This window comes from Marmota monax, unplaced genomic scaffold (assembly GCF_021218885.2).
Source record: "Marmota monax isolate L192 unplaced genomic scaffold, Marmota_monax_Labrador192_F-V1.1 WCK01_AAM20220418_F8-fsc00014, whole genome shotgun sequence".
NCBI lineage: Eukaryota > Metazoa > Chordata > Mammalia > Rodentia > Sciuridae > Marmota > Marmota monax.
In genome coordinates this window covers 28,155,482-28,161,484 of record NW_026695222.1, presented here as the reverse complement: position 1 = coordinate 28,161,484, position 6,003 = coordinate 28,155,482, and positions in this window count along the sequence as shown.

Below are 6,003 nucleotides of genomic sequence, written 5' to 3'. Positions count from 1 at the left end.
AATTTCCATTTAGCCTTCCATTCTCCAGTCCCTCTGAGATTAGTGTCCCTTTTAAATCTTTAGCTTCTTCCTGAAACTGGCACGCCAAATAAAGGAGCCTGGAGGCCCAGGTCTCTGATAGCAGGATTAGGCTGTGTCCATGGAGATGCAGCTAGAGTGGTGCAGAGCCAGGCCCACCTAAGTCCCGAGAGTAGCTTTTGTAAGGAAAAAAAAGGAAAAGGGGTGTTTGGCAAGGTCAAGTAAGAGAGGCTCTCGGTGATAAGGCTTTAAGAAGGGACACCCAGTGGCATTTTGAAAGACTGAAAGCATTTTTGACAGGCAAATGATATTCCATGCATATATGATTATGTCAAAATAAACCCCAATGCTATTAACAGCAGGGTGTTGAGAAAGGGAAAGTGGGGGATGGACATAAAGCCAAAGAGGCAGAGGCTCTGGCCCATCTGGAGGACTGAGGAGTTTCTTCTGAAGCAAAGGGCATTGGGAACCATGGGGATTGGTAACATTGGAGAGGTGGGACTGACCCCAAAGAGTGAGAGGGTGTGTGGAGCTCAGAAGCTGTTAGGGAGCCCTGGAGGATTTTCAATGACAGTGGAGCACAAGTGCCACTCTCATGAGCACCTGCAGTAAGCCCAGTAGGAAGATGTTGCTGACATTTATAATACAAGAAAATGGAAAAGAAGCAGGCGGTCCCACCTGCATTCCCAGCAACTTGGAAGACCCAGGCAGGAAGATTGCAAATTTGAGGCCAGCCTCAGCAACTTAGCAAGACCCTTTCTCAAATAAAATGAAATAGAAAGGTCTGGTGATGTAGCTCAGTGGTAGAATGTCCCTGGGTTCAATCCCCAGTATAAAAAAAAGAAAAGAAAAAAAAAGTAAAACGGTCTGATGGTTAAGTTTTATTTACTCTGTGCATGTGTGAATGCGTGTGCGTGCGTGTGCATGTGTGCGTGTGTGTGCGCATGCTCATGTACCTACAGGGACCACTATATTCCACCCAGAGAACTTTGCTGTATGGTTTCTTTGCCTTTCTTGCTGCTTTGAAGTTTGACTGAATAAGAGATACATATGAACACATCAAAGTGAACTCAAAAGTTAACCCAGTATTTGAAAGCAAAATTAACTTCATGCTAATGGTAGAATCATTTTTATAATTTTATCCTAAGTAATTCTCTGCATGCTTTTCCTTGACAAGGATATCATTTAAAGTCACAGTGGAGTAATGCAACTAATAAGCTCCTCATTCCTGTGCACGACAGATTTTTAATATAAGTGTCAGAGGATGAATTTTCTAAATCCATTCTACCACTTCTCCAGTCAATGCTCTCCATGTCAGCACTTTAGCAGTGATGTCAGGAACACGGGCAGAGAAACGAATTTGTAACTTTGATGCCTAATTAAAACAATTTGGCAACTATTAATTGAATGTTTCCTGAACGTCAAGGTTCCTAGAAGACAAGAGGGGCTCTAAGATGAATTTAAGGTGCATTAGGCCACCCACCAAGTGTGTGATGGACACACGTGCTAGGTGGGAGTGGGGGTGGGCCATGGAATGAGTCGTTAACAGTGTGTTGGGTTGGTTACCTGAGGGTAAGTTCATATGGCTGTGAGTGGACACAAGAGGATGTGGCTGATAAATGTTAAGTTTTATAAGCTGTGTTAAAAAGAAGTGTTCACTTTATCTTTAGAGCAATAGCCTCAAGCATTTGAATGATTTTAAGGAAGGGGCTAATACCACTGATTGATCATCTTGGAAAAAATACTTTGATGGATAGTAAGCAGCACCAACACTAGCACACATGAAGCAAGTGATATACTTAAAAAATTAATTAATTTGTTTGTTATACATGACTGCATAATGCATTTCAGTTCATAGTACACAAATGGAACACAATCTTTTATTTCTCTGGTTTTATACAAAGTAGAGTCACATCATTTCTATCTTCATACATGTATTAGGGTAAAGATGTCCATCTCATTCCACCATCTTTCCTACCCCCATGCCTCCTCCCTTCTACTCCCTCCCCTTTGCCCTATCCAAAGTTCCTCCATTCCTCCCATGCTCTGCCCAACCCCTATTATGGATCAGCATCTATTTATCAGAGAAAACATTTGGCCTTTTTTTTTTTTTTCAGGGAATTGGCTTACTTCACTTAGCATGATATGCTCTAACTCCATCCATTTACCTGCAAATCAATAAATGGGCAAAGGAACTGAACAGACACTTCTCAGAAGGTGATATACAATCCATCAACAAATACTTGAAAAAATGTTCAATATCTCTAGCAATTAGAGAAATGCAAATCAAAACTACTCTAAGATTTCATCTCACTCCAGTCAGAATGGGAGTTATTGAGAATACAAGCAACAATAAGTGTTGGAAAGGATGTGGGGAAAAAGGTATACATTGCTGATGGGTCTGCAAATTGGTGCAGCCAATCTGGAAAGCAGTATGGAGATTCTTTGGAAAACCGGGAATGGAACCACCATTTAACCCAGCTATCCCACTCCTCAGTTTATACTCAAAGGACTTAAAAACAGCATACTACAGTGATACAGCCATGTCAATGTTTATTGCAGCTCAATTCACAGTCGCTAAATTGTGGAACCAACCTAGATGTCCTTCAATAGGTGAATGGATGAAGAAAGTGTGGTATATATACATAATGGAATATTAGAGAATAAAATCATGGCGTTTGCAAGTGATAAATTTTAAAAATGAAATCTGTAGATTTAGTTGCTGTAGGGAAATGACAGAGCCTGCTACCAGCCCTGCATGCCCTAGTAGACAAAACCAGCAGAATAGCCAGCACTGAAGGGTGTGGTGGGTGGGTCAGTAGGATGGTCAGGGGAGTGGCAGTCGGATGCAGAAGGAAGGGAGTCGGTGGGCCTTGGGCTTTCCTGAGTAGTGGAGGGTGAGGGAAAGGAAGATGCTGAGGTCCATGTCTCATGGCCTTGTTTGTCTCAGATGTCACTTAATGAATACCGCTATATAAGATCAAATTAACATTCAAAATACCACAAGGGTTAAAACATGGACCAAGACGAATGCATGTTTAACAATTACTGATTCTGACTGTCTAAGGAAATGTTTTCAGTGCCTGCTAAATTACTCCTCAGGCAAAGTGGGAAGCCCCAGGTACTTTGATGCTGTCCTACCTCACATGTGGCCTGCAGTAGTTCCAGCCATCCTCACACCTCCTCCTCTACCTAAACCACATGCAGTAAACCAGCTAACCCTGTAAAGGCAATAGCCCCTGCCAATTATCATGCTGATGGTGTTGGGTGTCAAGAGAAAGTGACCTTGTGAGTCAGTTCATCACCTTAGGAAGGGCAGGTCCCAGGTAAAGGCCACCTCCTCCTCCATGCAGGCCAGCGGGCATGGCCACATGACCCATCATCTACCTTCCTTGGCCACACCCCAGGTCAGTGTAGACATTTAGTGGAAAAAAGCCCAGCTACTCAACATTTAGAAGGCACTAAATTTTAAATAATCCAACCGTATAATTTAATAAAATGCCTCAATAGGTCAATCTTCCTACAAAATGAAAACACTTGTTTCTCAGTGTTCTAATCACAGTTCCTATCTGGTCAAAATCTGTAAAAGGATCTCCATTATTTTTCTTTCAATCTTTAAAAAATAACATATATATCATGAACTATGAAAGCAAAAGCAAAATACAAATATGAAGAAGAAAAAGAATTATTATTATTTTTTCCTGATGAAAGGTTTTCTGAAGTGTTTCTTCATAGTGGGCTTTTTATTTCTTCAAGGACAAGAGGCCAAACTGATAAAATAGCAAATAAACACTTTCCCCTCCTTGCATAATTCCTGACCTTGAATGAGTTCTTTTCAGCAAATAGATTTGCTGTGGAGTGGAGAGGGCTCTAATGTGTCAGTTTTCCTGGAGAGCCGCTAGGCTTCTTGGGGGAGAAGCACAGGTCAGCCTTCTTCTGCCTGGTAGAAGCTCCAGAAGGAACAAAGCAGCCCGAGAAGTTGTTTGTTCCCAAGTGTATCAGGAAGGGAAATGGAAAGCACTAGATACAGGAGAGATGTTTCAGTGTCACCTGCATGTCAAGTACCTTTACCTGTTTTCGTTTTCTTGTGTGATTATTTGAATAGGTAGCACAGCTGTGCCATACCATGTCAACATGACCGGTGGGGGCAGGAATCCATCTCTGGAAGTGGAGGAGAGAGTTAGATGCTCTGATGTTGTTATGGATGTAGTTGGCACTTGCAACTGACTAGTCATTTTGGTTTTGTATGGATGCAGAACAAAAGGATTCAACATGATGAATGAATATCTGTCTAGCCACCTGCATCTAAAATTGTCTCATTCTCTTTAATGTTGCCACTTCTGGAATTTTCTTTTTCTTTTCCGCTTCTATCAGTTTTCTCCAATGGGGTTCCCAGCCATCCAAGGGCCCTTGGGTTAGTTTCCATGAAGCCCTGGGGTCTCTCAGTTGAACACTCATCAGAAGATCTTTATCATCTTGTCACTAACCTTTGTTATGTGATGAAGGGAAATTTTTTTTCATGACATCCTCATTGTCAATCATTGCAGTCTATGGTCTGTCCATTTTATCTTAAACTTAAATACAGTGTAATGTAATAAGGGTATAAAATGAGGATCAGAATGCAACCACTGGCATAAGCCAAGGTACATGGTGTTGTGATGTGCATAAATGTATTTTGAGCAAATTCCTTCTCTCTTGCTCTCTGAGCAACCAAATATTAGAACAAAGGATCTGCAGGAGGCTGTTTTAATTTCCCTGCTCTTAGACTTTTGCATGAAGAATAATAAATTGAAGTGAAAAATTCTGATTAATTCAATAAGTTATAGCTGAAGCATTCCTGTCGTGAGGGTTAGCATATGTTTTGATTGGGTGATGCTTTCTAAGGCAATGCTATTTGTCATGTCTTCAGATTTATTGAAAAATCAGATTGTGTGTGTGTGTGTGTGTGTGCCTACTGTGTGCTTGGCATTTAATACTGCAAATGCAATTGTCAAACTTATTAAACATCAATATGATGGAGCATCTTACTTATTCAAAACAATAATTCACATAGCAATGTCACAAAAATTATTAGACAATACTTGAGAAATTAGTTTTAAAAATAAGTGAAATTAAAATACTATGCTGTTTCCACATAAATGGCTAGAGAAATTTTTACCAGTTTTGAGGTTATTTTTAGGATAAATTGCCTTTAAAATTATCTAAGCCATAACAATGAAGGGATTCATTGTTGGTGTGTGCATTTTACATAGTTTGCTCTTATAATCATCAGAAAAAGACATAGCAGAGACATTGTCTTCCTGCAAAAACTGACACAAGACCAAGACAGAAGAGGGACATGCATCTTCCAGTTGGAAAAGGCAGGTTATGTTTCTTATGTGGCTCTAGAAAAGGAAAAGAATCACATTGTAGAAGACTCAAACTAATAGCCATCTGGATGTCTACGTTCAACTTCAAACACTGACTTATTAATGAGCTGCTTCCTATGTGGGCAGCTCTCCAGGGCTGCCCACAGGCGAGTGGCAGCAAGAATTGATTTATATATTTAATAATTGCTTCTAATTCTTCTGAGGAACTGCAATAGACAGGAAGCCAACCAGCTGGATGATAATAGAAAGGTAGTAAAGTTTGAAAACGATTCACCTCTGCCTTTATACACTAGTGACAACCCAAGATTTTACTTAAATCTACAGCACAGTCATGACCTCCTGCTTTCTTGAGTACATAGGGTAAAACTACTTATGTGAAGCAGGACTTAAATGAGGGTATGTATGTGTGTGAGGGCAGAGACTACCTTTGGAACTCAATGCTAGATGACAAGGATTCTCAAAAATTCTAAATTTGCCCAATAAAGAAGCCTAAATACATTCTGGTCCCATAATATAATAATTCAAACAGATTACCTTAACTATTTACCTATATTCTGGAGAAATAGACGTGTATTTTGAAATGCATGTATACATGGCTTCCTTAATGACAGTTTGA